This window comes from Hordeum vulgare, chromosome 4H, assembly GCF_904849725.1.
Source record: "Hordeum vulgare subsp. vulgare chromosome 4H, MorexV3_pseudomolecules_assembly, whole genome shotgun sequence".
Lineage (NCBI taxonomy): Eukaryota > Viridiplantae > Streptophyta > Magnoliopsida > Poales > Poaceae > Hordeum > Hordeum vulgare.
This window is the reverse complement of record NC_058521.1, coordinates 226,278,716-226,298,167: the sequence shown is the minus strand read 5'-3', so window position 1 is coordinate 226,298,167 and position 19,452 is coordinate 226,278,716. Positions and strand designations below refer to the sequence as shown.

Sequence of the window (19,452 nt, the reverse complement as noted above, 5' to 3'; positions counted from 1 at the left end):
CCCAACTACTCGCTAGATCTCGAGCCCGGGTCATGGATCGAGAGCTATGAACTCGCGATGGACATGCTGGACGTTAGAGAGGCGGTTTGAGAAAAATACTTCACCATGATGCTCGAAGGAACGGCACACACTTGGTTGAAAAACCTGCCGCCCAACTCTATCAACACTTGTGCGGAACTGAAGCAGCGCTTCATCAAGAACTTCAGAGGGACCTGCAAGCGCCCGATGACCACCGTCGACTTACAACACTGCGTTCAGCGACCGGATGAGTTAGCCCATCAGTGGACCCGACGCGTTGCGGAAGTCATCCATTCGTCGGAAGGTATTTCGGCGGCTTAGGCGGTGTTGATCCTAGAGAAGAATTACCATTACAAACCTTTAATGCTGAAACTAGGGAGACTTAAGCGAAAGGTGGAGGACATGGGCGAGCTGATGGACGCCCTCACCAGATACTCTGAGTCGGATGACACTAAGGAACCCGGGGAAGGCGACGATAAAACTGGAGCTACCCGCAAGGGCGAGTTACAAAAGGGCCAATCCCAGTTCTAGAACCGGGGAAATAACCACCATGGCAGGCACGGCAAGAAGCGGCAACAGGAGGTCCCTATGGAATTTGTAGCTAATACTAATACTGGCAACGCAAACCCGCGTCACAAGAAACGGGGCTTCAGTGGGAAGAAACCACGTAATTACCATGAAATGCTTAAGGGCCCGTGCCCGCAGCACGCCACGGCTGATGGACCAGCAACTCACTCGTGGGAGGATTGCTATGTGATGCAAGAGTTCCGGGCTGAGGCGCTCAAAAGGAGCCAAGGCGGCGAGCAGGGCCAGGGGCAGTAGCAACCCGGCCTGTCCGGGTCGCGACAGGTCTGATTCGGGGGTTTCCCCAAGCAAGGACCACAGGGCGGGTCGCAGCACAACGCTGGTCAATACCAAGTTCATAACCAGCAGTACCACCCACCGGGAATGTTCCAGTAACCCCACCCCCCCCCCCCCCCCGCACGCGCAAGGAGACCCCCAGCAGCAGGAGGAACGGGGCGGTTTCCAAAAAAACCCTAAGCAGTTGAACAGCAGGCAGTACCACGTGTTCACCACTAACACATGTAAGGTGAAGCATAGAACTTCCATAGCTGAGACGGCGCTCCCTCGGTACCTTCACTGGTCAGAGCAACCCATAACATGGATCCGGGAAGACCATTCGCCCCGAGTCGACGACCCCGGCGACTTAGCTCTGGCCGTGGCTCCCCAAGTCGGGGGGTACACCCTCTCCAAAGTCCTTATGGATCGGGGCAGTAACATCAACATCCTATACTTCGAAACTTTCCGAAGGATGAACCTCCTTGAAAAGGACTTGATGCCATCGTCCATGGTTTTCCACGGTAGTGTGCTTGGTAAGTCGGCATACCCCATTGGGCGGGTCAAAATTAATGTGGCTTTTGGCACGGAATCAAACTACACGAGCGAGTCTCTCTTGTCTGAGGTAGTCAAGATCAAGAGTCCATACCATGTGCTGTTTGGACGGCCGGCTTACGCCAACTTCATGGCCCGGCCGTGCTATGTTTATCTCAAGCTCAAGATACCTGGACCCAAGGGTCCCATCACCGTCCACATCGACAGGAAAATAGCCCAAGAGTGCGAAGAAGGAGATGCGGCTTATGCCGAGTCAGCTTGCGCGGCCGAGGAGCTTAAATTTCACCAATCTCAAGTCGACCCGGCAGGCATGATACCGCTCAAAAGGCCAACTATCGATTCCGAGCCGCCCCTCAAGTTCAAACCGGCGGATGACACCAAGGTCATCGATTTTACGCCGGGCGACTCCACCAAGCAGTTCACTATTGGGAAGGGTCTTGACCCCAAATAGGAAAGCACGCTCATCAAATTCATCCGTGAGAATCGGGACATCTTTGCATGGAAACCTTCTGACATGCCGGGTGTGCCGAGAGAGTGCGCTGAGCACCATCTCAATACTGACCCCAAAGTTAAGCTGGTACGGCAGTACCTCCACGGGTTTCACGAAGAACGCCGCAAGGCGATTGGCGAAGAAGTGGCCCGGCTCCTTGCCGCCAGGTTCATCATCGAAGTTTTTCACCCAGAATGGCTTTCTAACCCAGTCTTGGTGCTCAAGAAGAATGGCACCTTCCGCATGTGCATTGACTACACGGACCTCAATGGAGCCTGCCCAAAGGATCCGTTCGCCCTTCCTTGCATTGATCAAATTATTGATTCGACGGCGGGTTTCGAACATCTTTGTTTTTTGGGCGCTTATTCAGGATACCACCAGATAAAAATGGCGGTGGCGGATCAGGAAAAGATATCCTTCATAACCCCTTTCGGAGCTTTCTGTTAGATGTCCATGACGTTTGGGCTTAGGAGCGCGGGGGCGACTTACCAGCGCTGCATCCAAAACTACCTGCACAGCCAGATAGGCTGTAACGTCCACACTTACATGGACGACATCGTGGTCAGATCTCACCGCTAGGAGTCGCTATTGGAGGATCTCAAAGAAACGTTGAACAACCTGCGTATTTACCAGATGAGGCTTAACCCCACCAAGTGCGTATTTGGTATCCCCGCAGGGAAGCTATTAGGTTTGTTGGTGTCAGAACGAGGAATCGAGGCCAACCCAGAAAAGATTGCAGCAATTACTTCGCTTGGGAAACCATCCAACGTTAACCAAGTACAACGCATGGCGGGTCGAATCGCGGCCTTGAGCCGTTTCATAAGTCGCCTTGGGGGGAAGGTTATCCCTCTCTATCAGCTTCTCAAGAAGACCGATCGCTTCGTATGGATAGATGAGGCCAACGACGCCTTCGAAGCCTTGAAGCAGCAAGTGGCTAACCCGCCGGTGCTGGCGGCTCCGGCAGACAAACAACCTATGCTCATGTACATTGCGGCCAATTCCAAAGCAGTCAGCGTGGCATTAGTTGTCGAGCGAAAGGAGGAAGGGAAGGAATACCCCGTCCAAAGGCCGATGTATTTCATCAGCGAGGTCCTTACCCTCTCCAAGCAATGCTACCCGCATTGGCAAAAACTAGTTTTCGGGGTATTCAAGGCGAGTCGAAAGTTGAAGCATTACTTTCAGGAACACCCGATCACGGTCGTCAGCTCCGGTACTCTCGGCGATATCATACATAACCGAGAGGCCACTGGACGGATTGCCAAATGGGCCATCGAGCTGGGTCCCCATCAGGTGCCATATACGCCTCGGACAGCTATCAAGTCTCAGGCGCTCCTGGACTTCATCAATGATTGGACCGAGTTACGAATCCCTGAGGAAAAACCAGATCTTACATATTGGACCATCCATTTTGACGAGTCCAGACAGCTGGAAGGCTCGGGGATGGCGTGGTGATAACTTCGCCTCACGGTGACAAGTTTTGCTATGTTCTCCGACTCATGTTTCCATGTACTAACAATGAAGCAGAATAGGAAGCTCTGCTTCATGGTTTGGGACTCGCCAAGGAGATGAACCTCACGAGAGTGAGATGCTTGGGCGATTCCGATCTGGTGGCGATGTAGGTTTCTGGCACTTGGGATTCACGAGACCCTCTGATGGGGGCTTGCAGACGGGCTGTGTCGGATGTGGCGGGTCATTTCAGTGGCTATCAAGTGGATCACATTGATCGACGACTTAACGAAGCAACAGATGCTCTTTCCCACCGTGGTTCGCAGCGTAAGCCAGGTCCCCCCAATGTCTTTTTGGATACATTATATAACCCGTCAGTAAAACTGCCTTCGGAAGAAGACCTGGCGGTACTAGACACCGAATCTCAACTCGTGGCGGCCCTTCACGCTACTCCAGATTGGGCGATTCCCTACATGGCGTATCTCACTAGAGGCGAGTTACCTGCCGACGAGCTGCTAGCTCGCCAAGTTGTCCGCCGGTGCAAGTCTATGGTCATACATAATGGCGAGTTACACAAGCGAAGCACCTCAAGAGTATTTCAAAGATGCGTTTCTTCTGAGGAAGGTTGTATCATCCTCAATGAGATTCATGCGGGCGACTGTGGTCATCATGCTGGATCCCAATCCTGGGTTTCTAAAGCCTTCAGGCATGGGTTTTATTGGTTGACGGCTCACGCAGACGCGGAGGATATCATTCGCCGATGTGATGGCTACCAAAAGTTTAGGCGTCAGATGCATGTGTCGGCTCATGAATTGCGAATGATACCAATCACTTGGCTGTTTGCAGTCTGGGGGCTCGATATGGTCGGCCCTTTCAAAATGTCGTCTAATAAAAAGACTCATCTATTGGTGGCGGTTGACAAATTTACCAAATGGGTGGAAGCAGAACCTGTTAGCAGTTGTGACGCCGAGACGACTGTCAAATTCTTGAAGAAGCTAATTTTCCGGTTCAGATATCCACATAGTATCATTACAGACAATGGTACTAACCTTGCCACAGGCGCAATGCAAGAGATCTGCTCACGCGAGCATAACCGACTTGATGTTTCCGCGGTGGTGCACCCCAGTTTAATGGACAAGCAGAGAGGGCGAATCAGGAAATATTACGAGGGATTAAGCCCCGACTCATGGTGCCCTTGGAATGCACGCCAGGATGTTGGGTCGAGGAATTGCCATCAATTCTGTGGAGTATCAGGACGACTCCAAACCGCTCGACGGGTTTTACTCCCTTCGTTCTGGTCTATGGGGCGGAGGCGGTGTTGCCAAGCAACATCAAGCATGATTCTCCGCGAGTCGCCGCTTACGTGGAGCAGGACAACGAGTCAGCACGGCAAGACTCGCTGGATGCCTTGGAGGAGGAACGTGACTTGGCCGCGTCACGGTTGGCGATTTACCAACAGTATTTACGTCGTTATCATAGCCACCGGGTCAAGAGCCGAGCTTTCCAAGAAGGCGAGTTAGTGCTCCGTTTGATTCAAGATCATACCGGATGCACAAGGTGTCACCTCCATGGGAGGGACTGTTTGTCGTCAACAAGAATCTTCGGAACGGCTCATACTATTTGTTGGATCTTCGTCCAGATCGGCCAACTACAGAGGTTGAGACAACTCGCCCCTGGAACATAGCCCATCTGCGGCCTTACTATACATAGAGCCATGAGCTCCCTTTCTTTCTTTTATCAAGTTTTTGTAATCCATAAATTATGAAAGCAATAAAGCCGGCACCCACGAAATTCAGGGTCCTTTGCCGTTTCAGCTTCTGAAAGCATGAGTCTTTATTGTTTTATAAGTCGCCCAAACATGGACGCTATCAGTATCAAAGAGCATAAGTCGCCATGATGCACTTATTTCAAAACTGGATACTGGTAAGCTAAAGAGGACCGAAGTCGCCACGTCGCACGGTTCAAACATAGGCGCCTTATATGGTTTTTGAGAAGTAAACCGGCTTACTTGGGGGCTACTAATCCCCAAGTCGTTTTGCAGTAAGAGCGTATACGCTTCTGTAATCTTATGCCTCGTTTCTTCCTAAACTATAGGTCACTTGGGGCTTCCACTCATTGAGTTCAGCCTGAATACCCTCTTGTCTAGTGAAAAATTACCGCATTACAAATGATTATACTGGACTATGTGTTGAACAAGTCGGCACACTCGCCTTGGTTAAAACATAAGAGGTACCAGCCAGAGTCACACATGGAAAATAGAGAAACCATTGGTTCATTGAACCTGCTTCACAGAATCTTGACTCGCGCCTGATCAACCGGTCTAAAATAACAAGGCTTTTTGAAAAGCTTCCTAAGGGTAACACTAGAGTTATGCAGACTCGTCTTATCCTATCGAAACTCGTTGAGTCGATAAAATTTCCCTTTGAACTGGTCTTGATTATAACTCGCCCTGGTTCATTTTTTTCCCTATCCCAGGGGCTGATTTATCTCTCGCCATGATTCAGGGGGCTGGTTTATTCCTGGACATACACTTGCTTAAATAAATTACTGGTTTCCTAAACATACCAGGAAAAATTTGGAGCCATTTATTGGTTTATAAAGAAGTTGCAGGCGAGTCATGAAAAGGTTCAGGGACTACAAATGGTTCCATCCAAAAGACAATATGGCATGTTTGGTGTTTCACACACACTACCAAGATAATTACATGGCTCTCATGGCCAAAATGGGTATTGTTCCCCAGCAAAGGAAGAATCCATGGGCGAGTCAAGCCGGCGCCGAGTCGCCTTGCCTTGAGCTTTCTCCGCCTTCAATTCGCAAATCGCCCAGTTTCCAGTTACACTTGGATAAGGCGATGAACTCATCTTCCTCAGCCAAGAAGTGAGAAAGGTCCAAGTCAAGATTAAAAGGATTCCTGGGGCGGCTGGGAACCAGGCTAGCAATTTGATAAGAAGGAGGCGTCACCTTCTTTTTGTCTTCATCATAGGTGGCTTGATACTTCTTCAGGTCCAAACTCGCCGCCAGTTGAGTCGCCGCATAGCGAGATTCTACGGTAGTCCGCTTATAATACACTTCGGTGAATTCTGACCCATCAACCTTCAGCTCAGGGTAGCCGGCGACAATTTCCTCAGTTTTCAGTTCCGGGGCGTACGCAAGGCACCGACTTAGGGTGTTCAACACACCTGTTCGGGCGGCCGATCTCTTTAATTCTTCTACTTGAGGAGGCAGCGTGGACAAGAAGCTGAACATTTGCTTGATGGTCATAGTTTGTTCCTTACTGCCCATCACACCCTTGATTCATAACACGCCTCCCATGTACAGCTGCTCAGCAAAGGTGTATATGGATCTCAATTTAGTCATACCGTCGTCTGGTAGCTTGACGGCTTGGGCACCTGCAACAGGGGCATAAGTATTTGGAGATTTTTGATCCCAATCTGGTTAGTCAAAATAAGTTCAGCGATCAAATTTACCAAACATGGCGACTGTCATATTGGATACATGCTTTTTCAAGACAGTCAGCTCCTGTTGGGCGGCTTTCAGTTTTTCTTCTGCTTGTTCAGCACACTTCAAGATGGCAGCTTGGTCGGCGTTGGCTTTCTTCTCAAAGTTCTCCTCGTAAGCCTTCATTTTTTCTAACTCGGCCTGCAGCAAGCGGAATTTTGCCTCCAGCCCGGAGTAAGCATCCTTTTGACCAGTCAAATTCTTCTTTAAGTCGGCTACCGCCGCCTCACTCTGGGCCATAGACTCCTACACATAATATTTGGGGAGACAAGTCTCAGAATTTTTGCAAGCAATACTCCTAACACTTGGGGTCTAATGTATGATTTTTTATCAAAAAGTCATACCACATACAAGACCTGGCTCATCTTATCAAAAGATGACCTGGCCCTTTGGGGCTACAGGTTGACGTTTTCTAATACAAGACCCGTCCCATCTTCTAAGAAGATGACCCGGCCCTTGGGGGCTACAGGTTGAAGTTTTCTATTACAAGACCTAGCTCATCTTCAAAGAAGATGACCCAACCCTTGGGGGCTACAGGTTGAAGTTTTCTAGTACAAGACCCGGCTCATCTTCTAAAAAAGATGACCCGGCCCTTGGGGGCTACAGGTTGAAGTTTTCTACTGCAAAGACCCGGCTCATCTTCAAAAAGATGATTCGGCCCTTGGAAGGCTAATGAGTATAGGAAAATATATCCGCATACCTCGGGTTTGGTCCTCATAAGGCGGAGCAGGCTTTTGTTCAGCTCAAAATCCTTCTCCAGGTGAGTTGTGAAGCCGGAGCATAGCTGGTCGAATTCCAGCTTCTCCTATTGAGGAAGTTTGAGGTGTTCTGAGTCGCCATCAGTGGAAAGGCAACTTGCCTTCAAGGTATGTTTGGAGAGCACGGCAGTTGGAGGAGTAGAGTAGCCAAAGCCGGTAACCACGACATCTGGGTCGTCGGTCGCCTTGAGAGGGCTTGGCGGGTTACTCTGGCCAGCGGTCTCTTTCAAAATGACGGGTGAGTCATCCCGGGCATCGGGAATATCGCATGTAGGAATATCACATGCCGCCTTTTGCTCCCTTTCAGCTTTAGGAACAGATGTGCCCGGGCCTAAGGCATCAGATGTTTGTTGCGCAGAAGGAGAGTTGCCGGTTTTCCTCTTCTTTGCTTGTGCCCTGCGATAAAGCGTCAAGGTTAAAACCACATGTTATTGTTTAGGAATCTTGGGTTAACAATGAAGACTTACCCTTGCACACAAACCATCGGCGGGAGAGCAGAGATGGCCAAGTCGCCAGATGTGGGAGGAGAAGTCTGACACGACAAAGACTTGAAGATCACAAAAATGGCGGGTTATATTTTATACGGCAAAAGATATAACAAGACAAAAGTGTACCTCACTGGTCCATTTCCGACCAGTCGTCTTCTCGGGCACTCCAGTAACGAAGTGGCCAGAGCGACTGCGGGTCTTGCGAGAGGGGGTGAATTTTGCTTTCTTCAAAAGTAAATTAGGGTCCGTATAAGCATAAGGTTGAGATATGGGCACTTTTCCGCAGATCCGCCTGGCTGGTCTAGGGGAAGAAGAGGGTGAGTCGGAAGAAATGGAAATTACCTCGACTGCATCATTCTTGATCTCATCGACATGACACTACATGTAAAGCTAATATGGCATAAGCTTAAGTCGGAACATATAGAGAAGGGACGAGGGAAAAGCCTTACCTCAGAATTTGCCTCGTCTGCATGGGAGTCACCAACAAAAGATGAATCTTTGGTGGTGGTTTTCTTCCTGCTCACCATCTTCTTCTTCTTGATTGGCACCTTGGTGGACTTTGGGGGGACGGTTTTGGGACCCCTCCGCCAAAACACATTGGTTTTATGATAAACAGAGGAAGGTCTTTAACCACGAAGGATTGCTAAGTATAGACAAGAGAAATGGCGGCTTAGATTCTTACTGGTGGCACCGGGTTGGCACGACAGAAGCCTTTAAGAGACTTGCCAGCCAGCTTCATAATGACTCCGACGATCTCGCTCTCTGAGAGTTGGCGGCGACTGATGCGTTGTGGATGGTCTAAAGTATCATCATACTCGTACATCAACCCGTCGCGGCGACTTAGGGGAAGGATATTCCATTCTATCCAGCAGTGGAACAGGTCGATCCCGATGAGCCCATTGTTTTTAGGAATTTTTGTTCTGAAAAGAGCGGGATGAACTCCGACTCTTCTTCTTCAGTAAGCTTGTCAGGGAATTTGAAACCCATAGGCAAGCGGTCTTCTTTGAAACCGGGAAGATGGTTCTCGCCTGGTGGAGCAGTGTTCTGGCAGTAGAACCATGACTCAGCCCATCCTTTGGGGTGGCTGGGAAAAAGAACTACCAGGAATCCACGCTCGTGGCGTCTCTGAATGTTGACTCCTCCAAGCTCATCATTGGGACCGTTGGAGAACTCGGTCTGGCGGCTTAAGTGGCAGAAGTCCGAGAACAAAGGGATCGAGGGTTTTCTGTAAGTACACTTCACACAAGACCTAGAACTGGCATAGATTGGTGATGGAATTGGGCCCTAGGTCTTGGGGATGAAGATTGAGGAAGTGCAGAACGTCTGGGAAAGCTTTGATCCAGGCGGCTTGAATCCACGCTCGAGGTAGTCGGTGAAGATCACCACTTCTCCTGGAGCAGGGTTGGGAATCAACTCGCCCGGGGCGGTTCTCCAACCAATAGTGTCCTTACTGTCAAGGTGACCCGCCTCGACGTATTTCTCGAGTGTGGCATCGTCGACTTTGGTTGGCAACCAATCACACTTCTTGATGGTCATGACTACAAAAAAAACGGAGTGCGAGGCGACTCAGCAAAAGATTAGAAAGTATTCTAACCCGCTGGTAAGGTTCTATGGTGCTCATAAAAGGGTTTCGTAACTCGCCCAACAATTAACATGCATCATAGCTCATTATCTGGGCGATCTACGAATATACCTTCAAGGGTTGTTTTAACTCGCCCACCAGACTGAAAGAAAGGGCGTCCTGACTACAGTAATTAAACTGAGTCACCATGAAGGCTGAAGTTAAAAGGCGACTCTCGGAAACGTTCTTGTCCTTAGAGATATTCTCAATGGGTGAAAAACATGTTTCTATGAACAGGCGGTAAGCTATGGATCTACGGACAGATGAAAATAAGAAGATATCGTATGAAGTAATGGTGATGAACTACGCATGTAGTACAACTACACTGTTGGTCAACAGAACATGAGTTTGAACTAGCGGGAGGCTGTGATTAAAATGGCCGATGCATGTTGCAATCTAAAGCTAATCGCTACAATGGGAAACAGATCTAACATAGTTCGAGGTGTTCGTCCTGCTATGGAACTGGCTGGCAAGAGAGCTATGGCCATGGATTTCTTGGTCTACGCCTAAGAGAGGGAAGGAGTGTACCTGATAACAGGGGATCGCCGCCGGGAATAAGGGCTTGGAGCTTCGTGTTCCTTGACGCCTGGAAAGCCGCGGTCGATAGAGAAAGACTCCGGGAGCCGGGGATGACGCCGGGCGCTGTAGCCTAGGACGATGCCGGGAAGCTGGAGCTCGGACACGGTGCCGGGAAGCCGGTGCGCGGAGACGAAGATGAAGGTGGGATGGGGGTTGGTGACGAGGTTTCTCTCCCCCCATTTCTCTCGCTATTTAAGGAGCAGGAACTGGTAACGAGGCTGTCAACGCGGGAATCGAGTTGACAAGTGAGTAAACGCAATGATGGCGCCTAGATTTTCGGGATAAACAATTATGGTGAAAGATTCGCTGACAGTTATAGTGTTTGGGGACTAGAAGCGAGGAGATGAGGCGACACCCTTTAATGTTGTATGGCGACTCAGGCTAGTGCGCCACGAATGGCGGCTCAACGTTCGCCGAAGACTGGAAAAAAGAAGAGTCGCCCCAAGATTGAAGGGAGTTTATTGACACAAATGAATTCATGATAATCTGGGGCCTAATGTTGGGGATGTTACATGTGGGTAACCCGCCCTTAATGGGCCGGGTCAACAAAGGGGCGACTCACCTTTGGCCATGTGTCAACTGGCCCAGGAGTTGTGGGGCGGTTCAAGAAGACCGTGCGGATGATGGAACGTCAAGGAAGCTCCTGGTCGTTGGGAGCACGGCGACTTAGAGATAAGGAAAACTACCAAGTGTAAGATAGCAGGACTTTGTAAACCCTAGGGCCTCGACCTGTATATAAAGGCGAGTCCCAGGGAAAGGTCAGGAGAGTTAGAGAGAATCGAGAGCTAGGCCAGACGAGTTATGCCTTCCTTGTAATCGAAACCATTATCAATCTACACAAAGCAGGACGTAGGCTTTTAGCTCCTCACGAGGGGCCGAACCTGGGTAAATCTGAGTCTCGCTTTCGCTCACCCCCTTCGAGTCGCCACCAAGGTGGGATGGCTCCATATTTAAGTCCTTTCACGAGGACCTGTGCCGTGACAAAACCACGACATGGTGCCCTATTTAAAGTGAATGCGGTTATCTCTAATGCATAACCCATAGACGATAGTGGTAATTCGATAAGAGGCATCCTAGTATGCACTATATCAAATAGGGTGTGGCTACGACGTTCGGACACACCATCACACTATAGTGTGATAGGTGGCATGAATTGAAAAACAATTTCCACATTGTCCTAACTCTGTACCAAAACTCGCAACTCAGATATTCATCTCTATGATCATATCTGTAATGCCCCAGATGTAACCCTTGCCATATTTGGAACCTTTCCTATTTGAACCATGATTTCAATGCTACATGAGTTATCATTTCATGTGGTCATTTCATGTCATCACCTTTGCATCATGGCATCGTCCTTTCTTTTGCTTTATTCCTTTCTTGTTGTTGTTGCTAGCTAAGCTTGTGGTGTGTTGTGATGATGTGCCAATTTCCAAGCTATGATCACAAACTATGATTGTTTTCAAACTAGGTTTCAAAAACCCCTTCTCCATTACTATTTGAGATCATGTCTTAACTTGTTAAAACATTTTTTAAAACTATTGATATTTTAGTGTGTTATCTTGAGATTGATGGGCTTTGACTTGGGGTTTTCAAAACTTGAGTTAAATGGGGTTTTAATTACAAAAACAGCATAGGAAATTCTGTTTCGGATTTAATTTAGTTGCTCCAAAATTCTGTTTTATATTCTATTTAAGTAGGGCATAATTCCCTTATGCCCTAGGTATTTTTATTTTGTTTTCTTCAAACCCCTGTGTGGCTGGGTGTATTTTTGTTTGAAGGTGTTATTAAAAATAGGAAAACCCTTTTGTTTTATTAATTGGCGCCAGGTGGGCTGGCTCCCTCCTTTCCTCCTGGCCCATCTTCTGCCTTCCCCCGCGCAAGCCCATCTCCCTCTCCTTTTTTCTCCCTGACGGCGTCCTTGTTTCTCCCGTCAGACAGAGGCGTGCGCGAGAGAGAATCGGCACCCGACGCCGTGCGTACAAGGACATCGAGGGACTATTTAGCCTCGTCATCCGTGCCGTTCCTCCTTGGGTTCTGTGTTTCCCCTCCTCGCCGCCGCCACCGTTTCCTCTTCCCATGTTCCCTTCTATAGCCAGATTAGAGAGAAGGGTAAGTTCAGAGAGTTCAGCAACGCGCCATCGCCTCGCCGTTTTTCTTCCTCGTCGCCGACGCTTCCTCGATGCTTTTGCACGCGCAGGGAGGATGGCGGACCCACCCTCGTTCCATTCCCGGAGCTAAGAGGGCAGATCCCCTCCTTTGCTGCCCCCTCCACGATGGCTTCGACAGGCTCGAGCGGAGCAGTGCCGCCGCGTCGCCTTGTCTCTTCTCCCTCGACGTCGAGCACGTCTCTGAGTCTCTCTGGGTGAGCAACTCCCCTCCTCTTCGTCCCCGCGCTTAGGCTCCCCTCCGTGAGCCCGTAGGACGCCTGCGTCGAGCTCCCCTTGTTCCGGCGTGGCCGCGCCGGCGCGTGGCCGTAGGAGGCCTTCTCGTGCGGAGTTTGGCGCGGGAATGGGTTCCCCCAACCTCCCGCGCCCCGCGCCGTAGTAGCCGTAGGTGTTGGATCACTGGTGTGCTGCCGTTGAGACTCCCCTATTCCGGCCACCGCGGGCGTGTAGTAGGAGCAGAGGGGAATGCTCAAAAGAGCAACTCCCCCCTCTGTGTTCAGAACTGATTGCATAGCAGAGTGGTAGGGGCGTGTTGTTGCTTCGGGCAGGTCGTGGGTCCAATCCCCGCAAGGCCCCTTTTTATTTTTTCATTTTGTTAGTAGCAGTGCTTGGGAGAGAGAAGGCTTACCTTGTTGTCTTCCCCTTCTCTATCGAGAGCAAGGCAACAACCCAGTGGTGTGTGTTGGTGTGGTAACACTAGGGGATCGTGGGTTCGAGTCGAGGGGCTCCCCATTTTTATTTTTTGCTTCCCTTGTTATTTTTTCCCTTTCCTTTTCTTGTGCAACAAGTTTGCTTTGTTTTTACTTTAGCTAAACCAGGGAATGTATTTATTTTAATGCCTAAGGTTGTGCATGCATGTATGTGTGTATGTGTGTGTGCAAGTGCATGTGTGTGTGCACTAGCATCACTACAAGAAATATGCTCATACATGATGTTTTTTAAGACGTCGTTGATGAATTCGTCATAAATCTACGACGATTTCACCTGGGATTGTCGTAAACCGTTTGAGGGGATCAAATCTACATATAAATTACGATGATGTGAGTCAAAAACGTCATAACCACATAAAATGAGATCTCATAACTTTTACGACGATCATAAAAATATCGTAAACACTCAGAACCCTTCCCACGGATCGATGACATGGCGTCCATCCATCCATCCATCCATCTCTCCATCCCATCCATCCATACATCCATCGGTCCATCCTATTCTATGGTAGAAAACATCTCCCTCCCTCTCTCTCTCTCTCACAGAAAACATCTCCCCTCTCTCGCACGCACAAGAAACCTAGCCATCTCCCCAATCCAGATCCGCCACCTACCACCCTCTCCCCTCGCCGCCGCCTCCCACCACAGCTCCCCGATCCAAATCCGCCACCCACCTCCCTCTCCCCTCGCCGCCGGTCTGCACCCTCCCTCTCCTGGACGGTGTCAAGGGTGAATCACGTGTAAGCTCCCCTCCCCTCCCTCAGATCTCCCTCCCCTTCCTCCAGATCCTCCCCTCCTCCAGATCGGCCCTCGGCCGATCGATCCGCATGGCGCTGACGGTGGTGTGTGTGATACACACATGGGCATGGGGATCCGCCAGCGAGCAATCTCCACCGCCGACCCCTATCCACAGAGGCCACACACGCGCCAGCGGCGGGCGGCTCGTGTTTCACATAAGGCGCCGAGCTTGCGCTTGTCGTTGTCGCTTCTCCGGTCACCACTCTCTGCACTGCACTCACTCCCTCCTCGCGTACTTCTCGATATGGAGAAGGCGGCGTCCTTCCTCTCCTCCCTCCTCGGCACCATCGGCGACGGCGGCGAGGAGGGGCCCTCGGGGGAGCCAACGGCGACGGTGGCGCCCATCCTCATATACCCCGTCAAGTCCTGCAAGGGCGTCTCCGTGCCGCAGTCCCCCGTCACCGCCACCGGTACTAGCTACTGCTGTCCCCCAGCTTCTCCGAAACCAATCATTTTCCCGTGTCGCGCTGAGCTCGCTCTGATCTGATGGCTCCCATGGACGGACAGCAGGGTTCAGGTGGGACCGACAGTGGTTGGTGGTGAACGCCAAGGGCAGGGAGCTCACGCAGCGGGTGGAGCCCAAGATGGCGCTGGTCGAGGTGGAGTTGCCATTGGCCGCCTTCGACGAGGACTGGCAGCCCGCCCCCCGACTCCTTCCTGGGTAGTACTCTTCTTTTTCTTTCTTTCTTTCTTGATCATTTACATTAGACACTTGATTTGTTCGAGCTGATCTAGTACTAGAGTATGATATGTTGAACCAAGGGAGAAGATGGGTTGCAGTAACACCACAAGAAAGCATACGCAAGTCATGTTGAGGCTTGTGTTTCTTAGAGCGATGCTGAGGCCAAAATGACAACTAATCACCACAATGCGGCTAACCTGTAGTGGACCTCGTGCAGGCACAGTGACCCCTCACTGTGGACGCATTTTCCATTTCCCAGACATGCATAATGCATTACTGACTGCGATAATAATAACAAGAACATCTGCAATAATTTAGAGCTCAGCCTCAACGCAAGCCTGGCCTGAATAATTGGCCGTCCCGGCCGAGTTCCTAACTGATTGAATAAGTGAATATGCATGCAGCATGTATGTAGCCACTAGCCTTTTTACCCGCACGACCAACAGTGCTCCCGGGGGGTGACAAGATCTCCCCAACAGCAGCATCAGATCTCCTCCCTCCTAGCATCGTCTCCTGTAGTGGCTGAAATCTGAACTGATCAGTATATATCTAATATTTTTATGTGAGAATTCTCAATGTATCACTCCTAGCAGTTGATGAATAAACATTTTATCAAGTATTCCATCTTTCAAAATCAGTGATTTCGTAAGCAGTCTGAATGTTGATACATGCAACAAAAGTGGGTTTGTAAACTGTGAGTGTGGTACGCAAAGCTAAAAGCAAAATGAAGTATATGAATCCTAAAAGGCATGACATTCTGAGCACGTGCAGGCCCTCAATGTTTAATTCTATAGCGAAAAAAATTAAGAATAGGCTAAGTGTATCATGTTGCTAACATAGGCATATGCTGAACTCATCATATGTCCACCGATGCTTTACCATTGGCTGCACCCATGTTAGTACATTCGGTCAGAATCTTTTCTATGAGACGTATAGGTGTGTAGAACTACACACAAGTTAACGCTTGGTCCGTACATCAGTTTATTTGTTGAGTCCAGCTAAGTTTCTGTTAGTTTTATAGTCGTGCTTAATGAGTAGTGATTCTAATGTGTATGAAGACCACGACGACCCGTCCGGGGCCAAGCATTGCCGCCACTGCCTCAACCAGGCCAAGGAGCAGTGGGAGGCGCAGGGAGCCAAGAAGGTGATCAACTCGGAGCTCTGGCACGCCTGCACCGGCCCGCTCATCTGCCTGCCGCAGCGCGGGAGCCTCGTCTACTACTTCCCGCAGGGCCACAGCGAGCAGGTCCTCGTCTGCATCCTTCTACCGCACCAACATTCCTGCTCCGTTCATCTGGTTTAGATCACTTCACTTGACTTCATGCATGGATTGCTGAGGTTTTTCTTGATCTGGCAGGTCGCGGCCACCACCAACCAAGAAGACGCCCAACTCCCGCATCCCCAACTACCCGAGCCTGCCGTCGCAGCTGCTCTAACAAGTCCACAACATCACCATGCATGTAAGCGCACACAGTTCATCTACAGATGGATTAGGAGTTAGTGGCCTTATGCATTAACATTATCCCTGATAAATGCATGATTTCTTGTTTGGGGTTTGCACAGGCTGACAAGGATACTTATGAGGTGTATGCACAGATGACGCTGCAACCCGTAAACTCTGTAAGTACTGTCAAGAAATGGAACTTGGTGAAAAAGTTCAGTTCAAGCTGAGCTGAATTATTCTACATTGTTCACTGAAAGTGTAATAAAACTGTCATCTGATTCGAAGATTCTGTGAATTTCAGGAAACCGATGTGTTCCCGATCCAGTCTCTCGGCAGCTATGCCAAGAGTAAGCACCCGGCCGAGTATTTCTGCAAGAACTTGACCGCGAGCGATATGAGCATGCACGGCGGGTTCTCGGTGCCTCGAAGAGCCGCAGGGAAGCTGTTCCCACAGCTGGTATATATCAGCATCTTGTCCACATTTTCTTTTATCTACTTGGTTACTCTTTGTGAGTGCTTCAGCTCATACATATGTTATGTCCTTGGAACTTGTAGGATTACTCGATGCAGCCTCCTAACCAGGAGCTTATCGTGGAAGATTTGCATGACAACATGTGGATACTTCGTCACATATATCATGGTAGGGTCGAATGCTGCTTGACTTGCTTCTAACTTGTTCTGTGTTCATTCAAGGGTACATAATTTTGGTGTCCATGGTCCTGGTGCCTGCGTCGCTGTTAATCTTATTCTGAGATTCTCAGGAGCCAAAACTGAATATCATCAGTATCTTTGTTCAATATCGGCACTTGCCAGATACAGTATTTCTTTGAGAAATACTACACGATTGAGGTGTGTAATCTGTAGGCACAAAAATCTATATGAAACTTCAACAACCTGTCTATCTATATGATTCCAGGTTTAGGGACGCACTAGTTCAGTTTAGACATCCAATAGCTGTTAGGAGTGCCGACATACATGGTTTACGATGTTACTGGTGGTCTGAATCTTTTCTAGAAGCATTTGCACATTCTCGAGCTTAGGAGTTAGTTTAGGACTTACGAATTCAAGGAGCATTAAAAAATTTGTTTGATCTGCTGCTAAAGAATGATTCTTAATTTCATTGGCTATCTTGTATTCTTGTTTCTTTATTAAGGTAACTAGCATACAGAGTATATATATAATTCTAGACAAAGAAAGACAAGGGTCATTTTTAGTCCATCAGACATGAATGGCGGCATCAGAATTCCAATTTATTATCAGTAATACAGAGCTGAAAATGATGTGCTATGTACATATAAGTATATAACTACCTATTTAGGTCCAGTTTGGACTGTTAATATATTTGTGTAGAACAATCTGAGTTTCAGTCTATTGCCTTACTGTCCTATAGCATTGCCATGTTGAACTCGAGAGGTACAAAATATGTACATGCTTATGTGCGTATTCTGTAATTTGTCATGTCATTGAAAACTTTTTAGTTTTCCATCATTTATTTTTAACTTGAGTCCATCTTTTTGTTTCACCAGTGTTTCTTCCAATATTGGATAGTTTTATGATATCTGACATGTATTCTTGCTATTATACTGTGACAGATGTGCCATAAAAATGGTGTCATCCATTGAGACCTTAAACTAGAGAACTTCTTACATTCAAATAAGAAGATAAGTTCACCTCTACACGCAATTGATTTTGGACTATCTGTGTTATTCACGACTAGCCTTCTCAAGAACATACTGTATTTAGCTAAATATAGTTAGTAACTAGTTCATGATTTGGGAAACTACTGTACTTGGCCAAGTATCAGTTAATTACTAGTTTGTGTTTTAATTGTCTGTTAAAATTCTGATTACCATGCGAGCTTTACTAGATTGACAAAAACTGGTTGAAATCCACCTTATTAGGCAAGTATGTTTCCTGAACCTGAGGTGTGTAATTTGATGGAGTAACCTGTATATTGGCATCTTCGTATTAAATAGCTGCTTACTGTCAGGTGACTGAACATTGGGGGCATCACTTTATGAGCAGCCACAAGTCTACCTATCAGTTCATAGTGCAGACACATTCCAGATACTACTTTGCAAGTCCATTCTTTCCATTCATCCATTGTTTCTTGTAGCTCCAGGCATAGCAAACAACAATGCAAGCTCAGAAAGTCTTAAATATTTTGATTGAAACCTGCAAAAAATTCTTAAACGACCGCTGAAAAAAATAAATAATTTGCCCCACCAACTGCCAACATTGCTAGTCACCTGTAGTGGTGAAAAGGAACAACAGAATCACATATATGTAGCATTTTAAAGTTTTTAACTAATTTGTGTTATATGAGTTGGTCCCCATAATTTATTCCATTCTGTTGACTTCTCCGTCGTATTGTAGCCTAACAGCATTTTGGAACATGCGATTGATTTCAACTACAATTACTAGAAAAATACTTGCATCAATTTATCTGAAAATAAACCCACGTTATATGGAGAAACTGAACATTCTAATGAACAACTTAATGCCAAACGTTGTAGAACAACAAGGTTTGCAATGTTGAACTATTTTCTGTTTCTCAAATACAAAATAACTTCTCATTTTGGTGCATACATGTATCCCCATTGTTATCTTTATGATGATGTTTGTCACTAATATAATGTATTTACAGATTGTGCGCAATCACTAGTATCACCGATAACTATGCATCATTTTTGTTCTTCTATTTTTATTTGTGTACAGACTGCATCCAACTTAACACGTTGTCAGATTTGCTTTTCTTTTGTTTCTAATCATTCTATTTTATAACATTCAGATGATGGCCTTCATTCATGTTTCATTGCGAGCACTATGACGAAGAAGTAAGAAGAAAGCAAGGCATGCATGATCTAGGCATGCATGCACATTCTTCTAATGCTGAATTTTCTTGGAATTTGGATGTAGTGCTGATTTTGCTAAGAATTTGATGTATATTTGCATGCAAACAAAATTCAAATGCTGGGAGTTATGTACATATTCTTATAATACTATCCTAATTGGAAAATACGTTGGCATTGAATCTGGGCTGGTTTTATGTTGATGATATAAATTTTATTTGGTAAAAATAGGCATGGGCAAAATTTAGAATTGGTCGAAATGTCTATTGAACAAAATTTATTTGGGCTTTGAAAACAGGAACTGAATCTATTGGCAGCAATTAAGCTGAAATATAAATAGAAATGCGTAAAAAAGGTAGGCCCAAAAAAGAAATGGATAATAAAAGGCTATAGTTTAGAAATTAAAAAGGCCGAATTGTTGGCCCAGGCCCGTGTAGGTAATCAAAGCATAGGAAAAAAATTACACAATGGGCTATTTTAATGGGCTCGGCCCACGTAAAGCACCGAA

The 19,452-nt window shown here is 47.7% G+C and overlaps 1 long non-coding RNA gene and 1 pseudogene across 1 annotated transcript; both read left to right on the top strand.

The window, feature by feature from the left end:
* Window positions 1–14,027: 14,027 nt before the first annotated feature.
* LOC123450412 lies at window positions 14,028–16,764 on the top strand (annotated as a pseudogene).
* A 1,192-nt stretch (window positions 16,765–17,956) lies between these two features.
* Window positions 17,957–19,126, top strand: LOC123446337. The gene is made up of 2 exons (XR_006631318.1): window positions 17,957–18,173; window positions 18,884–19,126. It is a non-coding gene; the product is annotated as an uncharacterized LOC123446337 (long non-coding RNA).
* The last annotated feature ends 326 nt before the right edge of the window (window positions 19,127–19,452 follow it).